Consider the following 20,018-nt stretch of genomic DNA (forward strand, 5'->3'; position numbering starts at 1 on the left):
TTCCTATACAAATTAATTATAGGTTAGGACCAATCAATAGCATCACATATAATCAAGCAGATTACAATGATAACATATATATAACTCGATCCCTGGGATCCAGTCCCTCCCAGTTATGTTCTCATCCCAGTCCTCCTCCCACTCTGGCCAGTCCTGCCAAGAGGTCTCCACGGGACTCATGACATCACCCCCTTGTCCAGGTGTCCCCTGCAAGTCTCCCTCTCTCTGCAGGGCACAAGCCTGGGTAGTGTGTCTGGAGGTCCTGGGCTGCCCAGATGACAAGACCCCCCTTTTGCCCTCGATTATGAGGTCCAAAGGAAAGCAGAGCAAGATGTTTGACACCAGCTGGGCTGCAGGAGTTGCCAGAAGGAGGCCTACAAGGCGCCATCCAATCCACCTTAGGGACTCCAGATTTCTGTAGCTTTACTCCTTGGCCTTTTCTTCTCCTGAATATATCCCACAAGACAGTGGAGGTTTAGGGTCAGAGCTTTTCTTCTCCAAGATCTTCTACCTTCCCAGGTGGTTGAGCCCCATTTACCCCTCACTTCCCTCTACATGCAGAAACTGCCTTCTTGACCACTGGGCCTGCTATTGGACTTGTCCGTTCACTCAGCTGGAGCCTGTCTTTGCTTGCAGAGTTAGTCCCTAGCTCACCAAGGGCTTGAGACCCATTGGCTCCCCTCACCTGGTTTAGCCAGCAATCAAAGCTATTCCAAGGGTGTGGCCGCTGTTGCATGCTGACAACTTATCAGAGCCCCAGAGCTGAGTGCGGGGGGGGGGACACCAAAGGTGGGCAAACTACCCTGGAAGCAGTACGATGTGTCCCCCACCAGAGATACTGCCCTTGCCCTAACACTCCATACACCCCACACAACTCCTAAGACTTGAGCTTCTCTGGATAGCAACCATAAAATGAAGAGTTGTCGGCATATCGTCTGGCAGCTGCCATAACTTGTATTGTCTTTGGGCCCATAGCCCTTCCAATGAATTATTTTTATTGTTAAGATTTATTAATTTTACCTGCTCATCACCCCAAGGCCGGTTACAACAGTTGAAACACAATGCTATGTTTAACACAACTTAAAATCACAAGAATAATTTGGCTGGTTGGTTGGCATCTGTCTATCTCAGGAGACAATGTAAGAGTGCCCCATTGGGATTGAAGTCCAACTGTTGCCCAGCCCCAAGAGGTACCTTTCAAAGGTGCCTGATGTGAACTGAGGTCCATTGTCCAAGACGAGGACATCAGGACACCCATGAGTTGCAAACAGGCTCCGCAGCACCCGGATGACGGTAGTGGTGGAGGGCATCAGGGCCACCTCCAGCCATTTGGAATAGGCGTCCACTACTACCATAAAGGTCCGGCCGTGAAAGGGGCCGGCAAGATCGATGTGCACCCTCGACCAGGGTGCCTTGGGTATCTCCCAGGTGTTACGCTTAGCTGCTGGTGGTGCAGGTCTTGACTCTTGGCATGCTTGCCAAGAGGCAACCCATGAAGTGATGGCATCATCCACGTTAGGCCACCAGATGTAACACCGATCCAACACCTTCATTTTGAAGATCCCCGGGTGGCCGATGTGCAGAGCCTCGAGGACGCATTGGCAGACTCTTTGGGGAACCACAACTCGGTCTCCCCACAGTAGGCAGCCAGGATGAACTGAGAGCTTGTGCTGTCTGGTTGCAGACAGCTGGAACTCTGGTGCGAAAGACCTTTCCGGCCACCCCCTCCACACCCAGTTGAGTACACGTTTGATGGTGCAGTCCTGGGCAGATGCGGAGGCTACATCGGCGGCCGATACTGATGCTGCTGAGAGGAAGGCCGCCATTTCCCGATGACCCTAGGACCATGGTACCTTTGTGCTGAGTAGGCAGTGTAGAGGCTTGGATAGCGTTGCGCCTTGAACTCCTCATTGTCATCTACGATAACCGGTGGCAATTCACCCAGATGGAGAGGGACTGCACATGGCAATAGTGAATGACAGAAGGCAGGGAGCACTTCACACGGGCAGAAGAAGCTGGAGCTCATATGCCACCAGATTGACTTGAGCCTCCACTGGGAAAGGTTTGACCCTGCATGCATCTAATTTGCAGCAGGGTGGGGGACAAGTGCTCAAAGTGCCCCATGTTCCTCAAGTGCAAAGTGCCTTTAATCAGGTACCCTGAGGCTTTTTTTTAATATATAAATTTTTATTGGTTTTACAAAATTTTTAAAACAATACAAACATATAAAAAGACATACAAACACGTATAATTTCATGACCTTTTTTTCATAAACCTTCTTTCTCGGACTCCCCCATACCTCCCCTTTCTGCATCCCAATGTCCAAAATTTTCCAGCAACTTCTAAATAGTTCTGTCAAACATATGTCTTCTTAATCTTTCCTTCAGTCTAATCTTATATCGCTGTAACCCTTTCTTTCTCAAAACCTCGACATTCTAACATTCATCAAGTTTATAATAGTCCTTAAGGTAGATTTTAAATTTCTTCCATTCTTCTTCCGCCGTCTCCTTCCCCTGATCGCGGATTCTGCCAGTCATCTCAGCCAATGTCATATAGTCCATCACTTTCATCTGCCATTCTTCCAGAGTGGGTAGGTCTTGTGTCTTCCAATACTTTGCGATGAGTATTCTTGCTGCTGTCGTAGCATACATAAAAAAGATTCTATCTTTCTTTGACACCAATTGGCCGACAATGCCCAAGAGAAAGGCCTCTGGTTTCTTCGGGAAAGTACATTTAAGTACCTTTTTCATTTCGTTATATATCATTTCCCAGAAAGCCTTAATCTTCGGGCACGTCCACCAAAGGTGATAGAAAGTACCTTCAGTTTCTTTACACTTCCAACACTTATTATCAGGCAAATGATAAATTTTTGCTAGCTTGACTGGGGTCATGTACCACCTATAGATCATTTTCATAATATTTTCCTTTAAGGCATTACATGCCGTAAATTTTATACCGGTGTTCCACAACCATTCCCAGTCAGCAAACATAATGTTATAACCAATGTCCTGTGCCCACTTAATCATAGCCGATTTAACTATTTCATCTTGTGTATTCCATTTCAGCAGCAAATTATACATTCTTGATAAATTCTTGGTATTGGGTTCTAACAATTCAGTTTCTAATTTTGATTTCTCCACCTGGAAGCCAATTTTCCTATCTTGTTTGTAGACCTCCATTATTTGATAATAATGGAGCCAGTCTCGTACTTTAGGTTTCAATTTCTCATGACTCTGTAATTTCAATTTATCTCCATCTTGTTCCAAGATTTCCCAATACTTTGGCCATTCGGCCTCCATATTGAGTTTCTTCAATGCCTTAGCCTCCAAGGGTGACAACCATCTAGGGGTTTTGTTTTCCAACAAGTCTTTATATCTTATCCAAACATTAAATAACGCTTTTCTGACAATGTGATTTTTAAAGGCCCTATGCACTTTGATTTTATCATACCATAGATATGCATGCCAACCACATGTGTTATTGAAACCTTCTAAATCCAAGATATCTGTGTTCTCGAGGAGCATCCACTCTTTCAGCCAGCAAAACGCTGCTGCTTCATAATACAGTTTTAAGTCCGGCAGGGCAAATCCCCCTCTTTCTTTTGCATCTGTAAGTACTTTAAATTTTATTCTGGGCTTTTTGCCCTGCCAGACAAATTTCGCAATGTCTTTCTGCCACCTCTTGAAACAGTCCATCTTGTCAAGAATCTGCAAAGTTTGAAACAAAAATAACATTCTAGGCAATACATTCATCTTAATAACTGCAATCCGGTCTAACATTGACAATTTCAAATTTGACGATATTTCTAGATCTTTTTTAATTTCTGACCAACACTTTTCATAATTGTCTTTATACAAGTTCAAATTTTTAGATGTCAAGTAAACCCCTAGGTATTTCACCTTCTTAACCACTGTCAAACCTGTCTCTTCTTGAAATTTCTCCTTCTCCATGACTGTTAGATTTTTTTATAAGACTTTAGTCTTCTGTTTGTTCAGTTTAAATCCGGCTACCTGGCCAAATTGTTGAATTATCTCCAACACCCTTTTCGTACTAGTGTCTGGCTCTTGTAAGGTCAATACTAAGTCATCTGCAAAGGCCCTTAACTTGTAATGTTTGGCTCCGACCTGTACACCTTTAACCTGCTGGTCATTTCTAATCATATTTAGCAACACCTCCAGAACAGAAATGAAAAGCAATGGGGAAATTGGGCACCCCTGTCGTGTTCCTTTTTCTATCTTAAGTTCCTCAGTTATCACATTATTTACAATCAGCTTAGCTTTTTGTTCAGAACATATCGCACCCATACCGTTCTCAAAACCTTGACCTACCCCCATCCCATGAAGATTCTTTTTCATAAAACTCCAAGAAATATTGTCAAAGGCTTTCTCCGCGTCCACAAAGATCAACACTGCTTTAGTGTTTAAGTTCACCTCTAGTAGTTCCAAAATGTCTATTATATTCCTTACATTGTCTGATAAATGCCTTTTTGGGAGAAAGCCTGCTTGGTCCTTATGAATCTTCTCCATCAACACTCTTTTAAATCTTTTTGCCAAAATGTCTGCAAAAATTTTATAATCCACATTGAGTAATGATATTGGGCGGTAGTTCTTAAGTTGAGTCTTTTCAGTCTCTGTCTTTGGTATGAGTGTAATATAAGCTTCTTTCCACGACTCTTGGTGCCTTTTCCCCCTCTAAAATCTCGTTACAGACTTCCTTTAACGGTTGAACCAACCACTCCTTCAAGGCTTTGTAATATCTGGAAGTCAGTCCATCTGGTCCTGGAGATTTGCCCAGTTGCATGTCCTGAATGGCACCCTCTATCTCTTGTTCTGTTATTCTCTGGTTTAAATCCACCTTACTTTGATGAGAGATTTTTTGTAATCCATATTTATTAAGGAATTCATCTATGTCCTTTTCATTTTGTGGCCCTTGAGAGTATAGTTTTTTAAAATAGCTCAAAAAACAGTTTCTAATCTCGTTAGGTTTAGATATATTCTTTCCATCCACTTCTAGGCTTGTAACTGTATTTAATTTCTGCCTTTTCTTCAATTGCCAAGCCAGAAGTTTGCCACATTTATCTGCCGATTCAAATGTCTTTTGTTTCATTTGCTTTATCTTCCACTCAATCTCTTGATTCATCAATTCCATATATTGTGTTTGATATAACTTAATCTCTCTCAAAATCTCCTGGGACTTTGGTTTTGATCTTAATTTTTTCTCTCCTTCTTTTATCTTTTCCAAAATCTTTTCCTTCTTCTCATTCTGCTTTCTCTTTTTTATTGAATTTTGTTGAATCAGAAATCCTCGCATCACAGCTTTGCTTGCGTCCCAGATCACTCTTTTTTCCACATCGGCCTTTAGATTTATTTCAAAGTAGTCCTTTAAAGTTTTTTGGGCCTTCATGTGGATCTCCTCATCTCGAAACAGGGTGTCATTCATCCTCCATCTAAATTGACCAGTTGTTGTAAGTTTCATTTCCATCTTCACGGCGTTATGGTACCCTGAGGTACCCTGAGGTACCCTGAGGCTTAGCCCCTCTCCCAAATTCTGGTCCCAAACTCATGAGACAGTGTGCAGGAGAGGAAGAAGTGAAGCAAACTGAGGGTATATCATCTTCAGTTTTATTTTCTGCTGCTGTGCAGTTGCCCAAGAGTTACATCCTGTGCTCTTTCAGAGCAGTGTAGGTGGGGCTGGCAGGGGAGTCTGGGTCTGATTTCTGAGGATTGGATCCTCCCCACTGACTTCCATTGTGTGCTTTGATCTACAGCATCCTTCTTTGCTGGTGGAATTTACACCAGGTGACCAAGCTGAACAGGCATAGGAGCCAGTTCCCTAACTCCCAGCCACTCTGGGCGGCTTCCAACACACATAAAAACGTTGTCCAAACTGCGGGAGGCAGTGGAAGACAGGAGTGCCTGGCGTGCTCTGGTCCAGGGGGGTCACGAAGAGTCGGACACGACTAAATGACTAAACAACAAAGGTCAAACATTAATGATAACAGCCTGATCCAATACAAAAAAACTAACAATGTCTTTAAAATACAGTAAACAACTTATATCAAATTAACCAATATTCAATAATACATCTAATAGTAAGCAGTAAAATTAAATAACTGCAAATAATACTTAAACAGTTTACACTTATCAATTGCAATAAAGAATTACTAAACTATAATCAATAAAAATAATGGTAAGTCGTAAACCAGGAAACATACAAAATCATGTAAAAATATCAAATTGAGAAGCAAGGGCATGTGCTTTTCATATCATATGCCCTTGGGGTGGGGGTGGGGGGCAGGATGTTTCACAGCTATTGGCAAACTGCCCCCCTGCAGAATATGGGCCTCCTGCCTGCCCCTGAACTGCTGCCAGCCCTGCCACCACAACTGACTCGCCCACAGGTACACCTGCACTGCTGCCACAAAACCCCACACTTACACTAAGTAGAAATACTGCATGCAACACTAATGTCTCACAAAACAAATGAAACTGATCTGTAGAAAACACAACTTGAAAAAAGAGACAATGCATGTATTTTTATAAATGACGAAATCGTTAATAAAAATATTTTTTTTAAAAACCAATCTGCCGCCTGAGGCAAGTTGCTTAACCTTGCCCTGCGAAAGTGCCGGCCTTGCTTAAGACCCACCATACTCGGCTCACTCAGTTCGGCACCAGCTAATTTGGGATGGAGAAGTCACACCGACGTATCTCTTTGGCTGAGAGGTGACTAGGGACTTAACCTGGCCAAATCTGTCTGAGCTGGGCTTCCGCCACATCCCAACTCACTCATCCCGGTGGATAGAGGGTTAGGATTGCACCCTTAGGCCCCAGATACCTGAGAGACTGCCTCTTTTGCCACAGACCCTCTCAGCTGTTAATATTGGCACAGGGGACCCTAGGGTAGTTCTGTTGCAGGACATTCTCTGCGGCAGCCCCAAAGTTGTGGAACTCCTTCCCCACAGAGGTGTGTCTGGAACTGGCACTGCAGTTTTAATTGTATGCTGAAGACGTACTGATTTTCCTTGGCCTTTGGCGCAGGAGGCACCCTGTTCTTGCGATGGTAATTTGTTTCAAATTAGTGGGGTTTTCCCCCATGTTGCATTTTAAATTGTTGTGACCTGCCCTGGGACCTTATGGTGGCAGCTAGTAATAAATCAAATTAATAAAATTTGATTTATTAGGATAAACTTCCTGACAGCAAGAGCTGTTTGGCAGTGGAACAGACTCTCATGAGAGGTGATGGACTCTCCTTCTTTGGAGTTTTTAAAGCAGAGGTTGAATGGCCTTGGATGCTTTAGCTGAGATTCCTGCAATGCTGGGGGTTGGACTAGATGACCCTTGGGTCCCTTTCAACTCTAAGATTCTATGATTCTAATAATATACTCACCATCATCTTTGTATGTGTACAACGAAAGGTAGCAACCGACCTACTATCAAAATAACCGCTTCACTTCTCCGAATCGGTTCCTAAGGCAAGATTGTCCTGTGTGGTGGTGTTGTTGTTTAGTCATTTAGTCGTGTCTGACTCTTCGTGACCCCATGGACCAGAGCACACCAGGCACTCCTGTCTTCCACTGCCTCCCGCAGTTTGGTCAAACTCATGCTGGTAGCTTCGAGAACACTGTCCAACAATCTAGCCCTCTGTCGTCCCCTTCTCCTTGTGCCCTCCATCTTTCCCAACATCAGGGTCTTTTCCAGGGAGTCTTCTCTTCTCATGAGGTGGCCAAAGTATTGGAGCCTCAGCTTCACGATCTGTCCTTCCAGTGAGCACTCAGGGCTGATTTCCTTCAGAAGGGATACATTTGATCTTCTTGCAGTCCATGGGACTCTCAAGAGTCTCCTCCAGCACCATAATTCAAAAGCATCAATTTTTCAGCAGTCAGCCTTCTTTATGGTCCAGCTCTCACTTCCATACATCACTACTGGGAAAACCATAGCTTTTACTATACGGACCTTTGTTGGCAAGGTGATGTCTCTGCTTTTTAAGATGCTGTCTAGGTTTGTCATTGCTTTTCTCCCAAAAAGCAGGCGTCTTTTAATTTCGTGACTGCTGTCACCATCTGCAGTGATCATGGAGCCCAAGAAAGTTAAATCTCTCACTGCCTCCATTTCTTCCCCTTCTATTTGCCAGGAGGTGATGGGACCAGTGGCCATTATCTTCGTGTTTTTTTATGTTGAGCTTCAGACCATATTTTGCGCTCTCCTCTTTCACCCTCAATAAAAGGTTATTTAATTCCTCCTCACTTTCTGCCATCAAGGTTGTGTCATCTGCATATCTGAGGTTGTTGATATTTCTTCCGGCAATCTTAATTCCGGCTAGGGATTCATCCAGCCCAGCCTTTCGCATGATGAATTCTGCCTATAAGTTAAATAAGCAGGGACACAATATATAGCCTTGTCGTACTCCTTTCCCAATTTTGAACCAATCAGTTGTTCCATATCCAGATTGTCCTGTCTGGGCACCAAATCAGGTTCAGCAATGGCAGTTGCTTTGAGTGGGAGAGCCTAGAAGGGGTGCCCTCCTCTTGGCTCCCTTGCTTCAGCCCAGGATACATGTGTGCCAGTCTGACATATGTTAACCTCCCTCAGTAGCCAAAAATGCCATCCCTTTTCCAAATGGCCCCAGACTAAATTCCTGCCCGGGAAATGGAACATTTTGCCTTCTGCTGACTTGCAGACTCTGCTGGGACCAAATTTATTGCACCTTTCCCCCCCTGGAGATCAAGGTGATGTACATGGTTCACCCCTCATTTACACCCCACAACAAACCTGTGGTCAGGCTGAAAGGCAGTGACTGGCTGGCCTAAGGTCACCCAGTCAGCTTCATGGCTGAGTTGGGATTTGAACCCTGATCTCCCAGGTCCTAGTCTAACACTCTAACCTTGTGGTTCTCAAACTTCTTTCCTTGACTGCATCAACAGATGTATGGTGTCTAGATCAAGGGAAGTAATAGTACCACTCTATTCTACCTTGGTGTCATGAACTGGCAGGACAGTGGGAAGAGGATCCTGGTGAGGGGTGTAATCGTGACTGGGACCCACTGGGGCAAGCTGGGGATGGGAATGGAGAAGTTGGGGTCATGGGAAGTACACACAGGGTGAAGGAGATGGGGGTCATTGTGCAGGGACCAGAAGATCAGGACCCTTCATCATAGCCAGAGAGGCCCCTGTCTCCACAATCAAAGACACAGGGAGCAGTGGGAGGTTACGCTCCAGGAGGCTGAGGCAGGCAAGAGCCCATAGCCCAGGTGGGCTTTCCTCAGCTATAGTAGGCTCAGAAAAGGTGAGGGTCACCTACCTCATCCAGCCCAGATGCTGCAATCAACATGCAAGGTATAAAAGGGAAGTGGAGCTGAGGTTCTGGGTCTGCTCCGCTGCTGGTGTTGATGGACCTTGGCTTGGATGCTCCAGGACCTCTACGGCGCTGTGCTTTGGGTTTGACTCTGGACTGCGTTTCCTGACTGCTGGACTTTGGACTTCGCTTACGTGGATTGACCCTCAGACTGTGTTTCCTGACTGTTAAACTTTGGACTTTACATATTGTACATGCCAGCGGGACTTGCTGCCAGGTAGGCTGAGGGTACAGGACATTTGGTCAGACCACACCTGGAATACTGTGTCCAGCTCTGGGCACCACAATTTAAGGATGTTGACAAGCTGGAATGTGTGCACAAGAGGGCAACCAAGATGATTGTGGGTCTGGAAACCAATCCTTATGAGGAACAGTTGAGGGAGCTGGGCATGTTTAGCCTGGAAAAGAGACAGCAGATAGGATAGCCATCTTCAAATATCTAAAAGAATGTCACATGGAAGATGGAGCAAACTTATTTTCTCTTGTTCCATAGAGTACGACCCGAACCAATGGCTTCAAGTTACAAGAAAAATTCTGACTAAACACCAGGAAGATTTTTTTGACAATAAGAACTGTTTGACAGTGGAACATACTTCCCTAGGAGGTGGAGGACTCTTCTTCCTTGGAGGTTTTTAAGCAGGCGTTGGGTGGCCATCTGTCAAGGATGCTTTAGCTGAGATTCCTGCATTGCAGGGGGCTGGACTGGATGACGTTTAGAGTCCCTTCCAACCCAAAAATTCTGTGCTTCTCCTGCCACACCGGTGTGGCGCCCCACAGCTCTAACCACTACACCACACTGGCTCTCAAATAGGATACAGATTAAAACTAAGTCAGTCTAATGCAGGGGTCAGCAAGCTTTTCCAGCAGGGGGCCAGTCCACTGTCCCTCAGACCTTGTGGGGGGCCAGACTATATTTTGAAAAAAATAATGAACGAATTCCTATGCCCCACAAATAACCCAGAGATGCATTTTAAATAAAAGCACATATTCTACTCATGTAAAAACACACTGATTCCTGGACTGTATGCAGGCCAGATTGAGAAGGCGATTGGGCCGGATTTGGCCCCCGGGCCTTAGTTTGCCTACCCATGGTCTAATGAACTTTCCCAGCCTGCTCTGGAGATGTTGGGGATTGAACCTGGGACCTTCTGCATGCAAAGCACATGCTCTACTGCCCAGATATGGCTCTACTCGCACCCACTTCCTGCTTCACAACCTTGTGATGCTGGGGAATCTCTTATTGGACCCAAAGGCTGCATTCTTTTCTGGTCAGCCTTGCAAGGGCCACATGTCAGTGGCAGGCAGGGTCAGAGGTAAACATGAGTGGAGCCATGAGTTATTGTTATTTTCTTCTGAACAGGATGGTTTTTATTCACCCAACTCTCTGGTCTTTTGTTATGACAAGGCAAAAGCATTATTGGCATCAATGACACACTCCAGTCAGGCCAAAACATGCAGGGTGAGAAGCAGGGGCCATAGAGGAGTGTGGCCTGGGAAGAGGTCCAAGGGTCATAGAGCGAGGCCTGAATGGCCACATTTGGCCCCTGGACCTCCTCACTCCTGGCCTCCTTTATCCTATTTAACTGATCCCATCCTTGTAAATGATGCTCCTACTTTCCCAGCCTGCCCCATCTCAATCACCCACCCTCTAGGCATCACACAACTGTACAGGTGGTCTGTTTGGGAACATCCAGGGAGATATTGCTGCTTGCGGGTGCAGCTTCCAAAATGCAGCACCATCAAGGGCCACACATAGTAAAATGCCCCTCCATGGGTCTCTTCCATGCATTGGGCCTTCGTTCCCATTGTTGTCAGGAATGTTATTACAACACCATGACAAGCAATTGCTATTCTACTTTTTCCACTGGTTTCCCCCTCACTTTCCTTACTGCAAAAAGCTAATGAGTTTAAAAGTGGTTCTTGAAGCAGGTTTGTTGCGCAGAAGTGTCCAATCCATTTCAACTGTGTGATGTGACTTTCCACATATGCCACTGAACCCCAAGTTCAGTGCCCTGGAAGTGCCCAGGGTGGGGGGGTTGGCCACTACAGTGCCAGGACTGTTTAATGCAGGTATGTTAAATTTTCTCCAGGCCTCTTGAGAACCCCCTCTCCCCTCCCCCGGCAACCGTTTTAGCAGAGCCGTGGGCTTGCCAAAGCTCTAACAAGGCCTCACTGCCATTCAAAAGGCAGTTTGCGTAGCTCTGGAATGTTGCCGCCAAGAATCCACAGTGCCATTTTTCCATGTTTGTTGCAGCATTTCCCCACATCTGTGCATCTGCGCATGCTGCAACCAGGAGCCTGCTCCCTTTCCAGTGTGCGTTGGAGGCTGGCGGTTGAAAACAAACCTCTCCGGAGAAAGCAGCAGCAGGAAATGCACGCCTGGAGGCCATCGCAACAGGAGGCAGGAGAGGCCCCAGCAAGGAGAAAACCTGGAAGCAGAGGGGAGGGGTGTTGAGGAATGCATGGGAGGCGGGGGTGGAGGTGCGGGGTAGAGACAGCCATTGTGGAGCTTTCAGTTCTGCGTGCTTGTGGCATTTCTCCTCTCTCCTTCTCCCCACTGCAGCCCCTTGAGAATAGGTAGCATGCCTCTCTCATGTATCCTGCACCCAGAATTGTGAAAGCTGCAGCAGGGAGCAAGCGGCACACTTCTGGAGGGGTGTGTGTGGAGGTGAAGCTCCTGCTGATGAAACATGATGTGCACGTGCAAGTGATTTGTGTTGTGTGCACCCTTGGTCTGGCGGCTGCTGCTGTTTAAACAGAGGCAGGATTCTGCTGCAAGCAGGAGTTGGCCCTTGGCCATGTGGTCCTTCCTACACCAGGAAAAGGAGTCTTCCCAGCTCTGCGGAGACACCTTGAACCCTCTGGCGTGCCACGTTCGAAACAATTCTGTCCTCCACAGCCTCATAACATCCTCTGGAGCGGCTGCCAAGTCCTTTCGGCAGCCGAATCCCATCTGGCTTGTGTGCATGAGATAGCTTGAAAATGGGCGTAGCCAACTTGGAGAGCAGGACTCCCACTCATTACCTTAGACTGGTCCTGTAAAAGGGTGCGTGAATGCCAGTCAGTCTGCCCAAAGAGTCATACAGGGATGTCCAGCAGGGCCCCTGCAGAGTGCTCTCTTAAGGTACCTGATTCTCATGAGAACGGAACAGAGCAGCAGGCAGCCTTTACTCACCAAGAGCTGTAAAAAAATGGGGCAGATAGCAAGCTGCAGAGAGGTGGGTTTTGAACTCTGAACTTGCAATAAATCCTTTTGGTACTTACATCTGCTGAGCAACCGATGCACATTATTTATCAGCTGCACATTGCAAAAGGACATTGCATCCAATTTCTATGCATATGGGGTGCTGGCGAGGCCTTGTGGGACCTGCTCATGTTTGTGCTCCAACACCCCCCCCCCATTAAGCTGAGGGTGCCTCTTAAGACACCCAGCCTTGACATGCAATTGTGAATTGTGGGAGAAGACTTAGCAGTCAAACAAGCTGTTGCAGAAGGAAGCATATCTGGCTTTTGCCCCATATGTCGAGTAAGCAGCACAGGTTGAAAACAACCAAAGCAGCAGTGATTGAAAGAAATCTGTCAGAAGCGAAAGCCAAACTCCTACACAGCCCAGGTCTATGCTACAAGTAAGATGGTTGCATACCTTACCTCAGAAGGCCTTACAAATAACCCTGTATTACATATGAACTGCTGAGATAATAGTGGCATAGAATCACAGAATTGTAGAGTTGGAAGGAACCACGGGGGTCATCCAGTCCAACCCCCTGGAATGCAGGAATCTTTTGCCCAAAGTGTTGCAAGAGTCTCCCCTAACATGGTGCCCTCCACATGTTTTCGATGATAACGCCTCCTAGTCCCAGCCACTTCTGGTCCAAAACCTCTGGAGGGCAGCAGGTTGGCAAAGTTTACCCAGAAGCAAGTCCAAGGGGGCTTAATCCTAGTGTGTATAGGATTGCAGACTTTTGCTGCGCTACAGATGCTTTCATCTAGTTCATGGGCAGGCAAACTAAGGCCCGGGGGCTGGATCTGGCCCAATCGCTTTCTCAATCCAGCCCACAGGCAGTCCAGGAATCAGCGCGCTTTTACATGAGTAGAATGTGTCCTTTTATTTAAAATGCACCTCTGGGTTATTTGTGGGGCATAGGAATTCGTTCTCCCCCCCCCCCAAAATATAGTCTCCCCCCCCCCGACAAGGTCTGAGGGACAGTGGACCGGCCCTCCGCTGAAAAAGTTTGCTGACCCCTGTTGGTGTCAATGCAAATCTGCAGCAGTGTGGTGCAGTGGTTAGAGTGCGGGACTAGAAGCTGGGAGGTCAGGGTTCAAATCCCCACTCAGCCACGAAACCCACTGGATGACCTTGGGCCAGTCAGTATCTCTCAGCCTAACCTACCTCACAGGGTTGTTGTGAAGGTAAAATAGACTGGGGGAGAAGTCTATATGCCACCTTGAGAAAAAGTGAGATATATAAGTGTAATAATGAAATAAAATAACGGTTTAATCGCAGATTAAGTTTCCAGGATGGACTCACCCATTCCCTTCTGCAAAGAAGGTTGAAAGCATTGTGAAGACACCAGAAACGATCAGAGGCATATCATGAGCCACAACTCAGTGGCAGAAGATCTGCTTTGCATGCGGAAGGTCCCATATTTAATCCTTGGCATCTCCGAGTAAGACGGGAAATGTCCCTGCCAGTCAGTTTAGACAATACTGAGCTAAATAGATCAATGGCTGTAGAAAGTTTAGCTGGGTCTTAAAGTAAGGGTCACTGGAAGAAAAAAAGCATCTGTTGGGAAGATTAGGAAGACAGTAAGGCAATGCAGTTTTCTCCATCTTGAAAATGTACATTACGGTAATTACAACAGGGGCCATATATTGGCATTGAACAGGCAGCAGCTTTAGAACGAACAAAAAAAGGAGGGGTATTAAAAATTTGCAATTATATCCTGTCTTTTGTGCAAGAAGCTTAATGTGGCACCATAGTTCTCTCCCCCCTGCCCTCCCCACTTTTACTCTCACAACAATGCTGTGACTTAGGTTAGGTTGAGATAAGGCGACTGGCCCAAGGTCACTCATTGCAGAATAAAGATCTGAAAATGAGTTTTCCCAGGCCCTAGAACCAAAACTCTAACTACTACCTCTCTCTTCCAAAGTACAGCTGGGTTGCAGAATTTTAGGTGGTGTGATCCTGCGGAACTTGACATCCTTCCGCAGGGCCTGCAAGATAGAGCTGTTCCGCCTGGCCTTCGGTCTGGGCCAGTTTGACCCCCCCTCCATGGGACCCTGTAAGTTACCTCTTTGCCCTTTTATCAGCTCATGTGGGACCAACATGGACAGCTGGCCCTGATGAATACTTGAGGTTCCCGACCCCTAAGGTTGTAATTCGTGGGCAGTCATTTAATTTTATCCTGATTCTAATATTTAAGCTATATTTTAATCAATTGTTTGATTGTGTTTTAATGTATTTGATATTTGATGTTAGCCGCCCTGAGCCTGGTCTTGGCCAGAGAGTGTGGGGTATAAATAAAAATTTGCTTACTTACTACTTACTTACTTGCTTACTTACTTAAATGAGGGGGGGGGGGAAATACAAAAGGAACAACCAGTGCTTATACACGTACAAGTTACCAATTGCTTTTATGTGAAATTATTAATACATAGGCAGGGGGTTTAACTGCAGGTTGGAAAGCTAACGGTAATACTTGTAGGTATTAGACAAGCATGAAAATGGCTGCACACTTCTGGTATATGACCACAGCCAAATAGAAACTGATGAGGAATGTCAGGGAGCATCCATCACTTTTACCGTTCTTCCCCAAGGAAAAGGACCTCAATCGAGTCTCCTTTTTAAAAAAAAGAGAGATAGAGAGATTCCTGTGTATAACTAGGGTCAACCGGCTGCGTGTGGCTTCCTTTCCTACTGTCCTGACGGGTTGTGCCTGCTCTTGGAAAAGTGATGGGGCTGGGCTTGGGGGGGGGGGGTTGGAGTTCCTAGCCAGAAGTCCCACGGTATACTGTCAGTGAGACAGCCTTAGATAGCTTCAGCTGCATGCACACCATACATTTAAAGTGTACGGCTTCTCCCAAAGAATATTGGGAACTGCAGTTTGTCAAGGATGCTGGGCTTTGTAGCTCTTTGCACGGTTGCCTGCAGGGCCTAGGATTTTTTTGGGGTGGGGAGCAAAGGTGCTTTAAATGTGTGGTGTGTATGCAGCCTTCCTAATTGTTCACTCCTCTCCTGCTGGGTGGATGCATGGCTGGTGCTAGGAAGGTGCAGGAACCTAGGAACCTAGCAATTGCCCAGTGTTGTTGTGGATGAGGGCACACACTCTCCTAGCAGGCCAGTGCTCTAAAGCAGGCAACACCAGTCAGGGCTGGATATTCAGCTGACCTGACCAAGTGAGGTAGTTACCACGGTATTAAGGACGCCCACCCCACCTCAAGGGAGACCTACAGTGTAAAATGAAGAAGGCAGAGAAGCAGCCGTGTCCTTTCCCCACTTAACTGATGTGAATGATGCACAAGAGCGCCCCTTGCATCTATAGGGCTTTGTTGAGCAATGGAATTGAGAACTTAAGGGGTGTTCACTGTAAACACGACTAGGGGCATTTTCACAGACACTAAAATTGACTCTTGCCCCCACTAGCTGCATTGCCTGCACCCATAATTCAAATGCACCGCCTTTGTTTGGTTTGGGCTGGAAATGCACAACCTACAGTGAGGGGGGGAAAGTATTTGATCCTCTGCTAAATTTGCCTGTTTGCCCTCTGATGAAGAAATGACCAGTCCATAATTTTAATGGTAGATTTATTGTAGCTGGGAGAGACAGTGTTTTGCCACCAAGTCATCTTTTGCAAAGGGATCAAATACTTATTTCACTCATTATAATGCACATCAATCTCTGACTTTTGTCTTCTGGTTTCTGGGGGTTTACCTGTTGTTATTCCGTCTCTCACAGCTACAATAAACCTACCATTAAAATTATGGACAGGTCATTTCTTCATCAGAGGGCAAACGGGCAAATTTAGCAGGGGAGCAAATACTTTCCCCCCTTCACTGAGCTTAGAGCTCCTTGCGGGGAAAGGTGGGGCACAATAAATGCATCAATAAATGCATAAATAAATGAATTAATAGTCTCAATTTTCTGGAAAAATCATGTCTCAAGGAGTGTGTGTGGACAATTCCTTGGGGGAGTCGTGGGTGGCAGAATACGATTGATATGAGACAAACCCCAGATGCAGGTGGTATGGGATTGAGATGAGACTTTTGAGGGGAGAGAGGCTTTTGTGGCCGAGAGGGAAATGGGGTGTGGGTTTTTTGTGTGTATGTTTTTGCACGTCTCTATCCTGGTATGTGAAGCGGGGCCGGATTTCTCAGGACCGTGAGGTGGGGGGAAGTGGGTGTCAAAAATATACGCAAAGCAGAGCATTTTCCGAAGGGGCACGGACCGAATGCTCGTGGGGCACCCGTGGGGAAGAGGTAAGGATAACGCGGAGTTGGGGCTCCTGTCTTTTTGTTCCGTGGAAAGGGGGACCTGGTCTTGCTAGGTGCGCCCTCCCCTACACATCTGGGGTTGTTAGAGGGGGCATTTATGCAGGGGGAGAAATATTGTGAACTTGGGGATCCTGGATCGTGCCTTTGGGTGGGTGGGGGTGGGCGTCTGGCTCCGCAGTGTCCACCATGGGGCAGGGACCACCCCCACGAGGGGAAATAAGAGGAACCTCCAGGGGAGGGCGCTCACAGATACGGTCCGGATGGGGGGCGTTGCAAGGGGGCGGGCCCTTCCCCAAGGCGGGCGGGAGGATAAAAGGTGGAGGGGTCCTCTGGCGCCGGCTCCCCAGCACCCGTCCCTCCCTCCGTCCGTCCCGGAGGCGGTGCCCGTGCCTGCCCCACCCTGGACGCGCGCTCGCTCTCTCCGTCACTCGCCTCCCCGGGAGACGCTGCGGCGGGGCTGCTGGTGGCGAGCGGGGAGCCGCGCAACCTGCGGGAGAAGAGGTGAGGGGGCGCCGGAGGACCCCGGAGGTGTTTTATGTGGCGGGTAGGAAGAAGGAAGAGGAGATTCAACAGGGCAGCCCCACTTTCATGTGCGTGTGTCTTGTGGGGTGGGGGTGGGGGTGCTTGGGGAGGGGGCGATTTCTTTCCTCGCGACCCCTCCTTGGATTTCGGAGGTAACCGTCGTGCTTGTTGTCGTTGCTCGAGATGGGGGAGGCCGGAGGGACCCCTTCCCGTACCTTCCCTCCCCGACCCCCCAACCCGCACCAACCCCCGGCGCCGCTCCGCGTTTCTGCCGTTTCGCGTTTTCCATCTCGCCCCCCCGCTCCGGGCAGCCGTGTAACTCCGCGCCGGGTTTTGCGCGCCGCCGGGCCGGTCTCGCGAGCCCGGAGCCCCGCGCGGCCAATCGGGGCGCGGGGCCCGAGCGCCGGCGGCCAATCGGAGCGCCGCCCTGGCTCGCGCCGCGGCCAATCGCAGGCCTCCCCGGACCGCCCCCCCCCTCGCTCGGGCTGCGGCGCGCTGAGGGCTCCGAGCGGCGCCTCCATTTAAAGGGGCCGCAGCAGCCACCCGAGCCTTGGGCGGGCTCCGAGTTAAAGGCAGGGCTGGCGGGCAGAGACAGGGAGGGGAGCTCGGGGAGGCCGGCGGCGGCGAAGCTCGGGTCGGGGAAGCTGCGGCAGGTGAGGGGGCGCCGGGCGGGGCGTGGGGGAGGGGGCGGCCATCGTGGGCTGGGGGAGGGGCGGCGGCGCGGGACCTCGTGACAAGGGGCGGGGCCTGGGTTGGTTAGGGGGCCCGAACCCGCACTGGTGGGCGGGGCCTGTAGCGATTGGGCCGCGTCACGGGGTGGGATCCTGCAGGTACTTGCTGCTCAAGGGAAGGAGCCAGGCCAAGTCTCACCTGGAGCCCTTGGCGGGGAAGGGAAAGCGAGGGAAGAGAGCTCTAAAAGGAGGCGGGCCTGGGATTGGCCAGGCCTGCAGTGGTGAGGTCAGGATCCTGCAGGTACTTGCTGGGCAAAGGGGAGGAGGTTGTGGTCGAAGCTGGTGGCAATCCTGGCCAAGTGTCACCAGGGGTGGGTGGGAGGATAGCCTAAGATCTGTGCAACAAGGCAGGTCCGGGATGCACCGAAAGGGTGGGATTCTGCGGGCACTTGCTCAAGGAGAGGAGCTTACTTGTGGGTAAGGCCATCAGGTTGCAGCAGCAGGCCGAGATGTGCTTGGCATGCCACTAGAGTGTGCAGGGAAATGCAGCGGTGTTATGCTTGTTAGGCTGCCTCTGAAGATGGGTTGGAAACTTCAGCTGGTGCAAAATTCGGCAGTGACACGAGACCGGGCCTTTTGTGTGGTGGCTCCCTGATTATGGAATTCTCTCCCCAGGAAAACTCGCCTGGCACCTTCCTTACATATCTTTAGGTGCCAGGCAAAAGTGCTCCTCTTCTCCCAAGCTTTTGGCTAATTAAACAATCTATGGCTTTTAAAATGTGTTTGTTGGAAGAGGTATTGGTTTTCTTTATTTTATTGTGCATTTTGTGTTGTCATTTTTTATTTTATGTTGTGAAAAGCTATGTGATCTTTGGATGAAGGGCAGTACACAAATTTAATAAATAGTGATAATAATCATGAGGGATTCTGCAGGTACTTGCTTTGCAAGGAGAGTTCTACTGTTAGCAGGGATGGGCTACAAGCTCAGTTCAGAGAATTGTAGACTTTGAGGTAGTTTTGTAGGCCTCAGGGTACCTGTTTTCCTGTCTAAGCCAACACTGGGGAATCTGTGCCCATCCAAATGTTGTTGACTGCAACTTCCATGAGCCCCTGACAGCATATCCAGTGGTCAGGGACTTGTAGTCAAAAAATATCTGAGGAGTCATGTTGGCAACCTCAATTGTAGGCCCACCTATCTTAGCCTATTGCTCAAATTGGGGAAACCCTGGTAAGATCTCACCTGATACTTAGAGGACAGGATAGTGGTTTGCCCTGGGATGTATTTACACTAGGGAATAGCCATTCATGTCTTTGCTGTGAAGGGGAGGAGCAAAACCCCTGAACTGGGACCAGTTCAAGCTATAGTAGCTGATTGGCTTAAACCAAGGTACCTGGAAAGGACCATAGATTGCAGGTTTGGGTGTTGGACTGTACTAGGAGAAAGGATCCTGTAGGCACTTGTAGAAAACAGAGGCAGTAATTGGATTGAGCTGCACCAAGTCTGAAGGAGAGAGAATGGCTTAGAAGGTTTGGGGGGCAGCGGGGGGGGGGGAATCTTTGAGGTCTGAGCTGGGACAAGGCAAGCATGACTAAGTTGTACTTGTGGAGGGAGGGGAGCTGGTCTGCAGAAAGGCAGATTTGGTTTGGGCTTGGAAGACATCAAATAGCATGCAGATATTTGCAGAGGAAAGGGGGAGTGATGGCTTGAACTGGACTTGTTTTTGTTTTGTCTAACATCAAACGCTGGATTGTGCTGAGGAGTGACCAGGGCTTGTGGGAGGTGTATGTCCCACAGCCCTTATCCTTGGGAAGAGCTTTTTTCAGTAGACAACATGTTTAGGTTTTGAGTAACCAAGGAAGGAATCCAACATGAAATTGTTGAAGATTAAAGAGCAAATGGCTTCAGCTCTGCTAGCTGTTTTTATCGTACCACTGAAATACTGCTGCTTTGAACTTCTCTGAGATGCCTGTCTGAGGGAGA

General features: G+C 48.0%; 2 protein-coding genes across 6 annotated transcripts in view; both read left to right on the forward strand.

Moving 5' to 3' along the window:
• ARHGEF6 (Rac/Cdc42 guanine nucleotide exchange factor 6) overlaps nucleotides 1-20,018 on the forward strand; it is a 373,875-nt gene that overhangs the window by 306,906 nt on the left and 46,951 nt on the right. The gene's annotated exons all lie outside the window — the stretch shown is intronic.
• Nucleotides 17,170-20,018, forward strand: part of ZMYM3 (zinc finger MYM-type containing 3) — a 30,570-nt gene continuing 27,721 nt past the window's right edge. The window contains exon 1 of one of the 5 annotated variants that reach the window (XM_080990050.1): nucleotides 17,170-17,388. The gene's annotated coding sequence lies outside the window, so the exon portion shown is untranslated. Of the gene's footprint in view, nucleotides 17,389-17,837; nucleotides 18,020-18,202; nucleotides 18,339-20,018 lie in introns of those variants that run through there. The other 4 variants (XM_080990047.1, XM_080990051.1, XM_080990048.1 and 1 more) reach the window with 4 other exon arrangements.

This window comes from Podarcis pityusensis (genome assembly GCF_964106645.2).
Source record: "Podarcis pityusensis genome assembly, chromosome: Z".
Classification (NCBI taxonomy): domain Eukaryota; kingdom Metazoa; phylum Chordata; class Lepidosauria; order Squamata; family Lacertidae; genus Podarcis; species Podarcis pityusensis.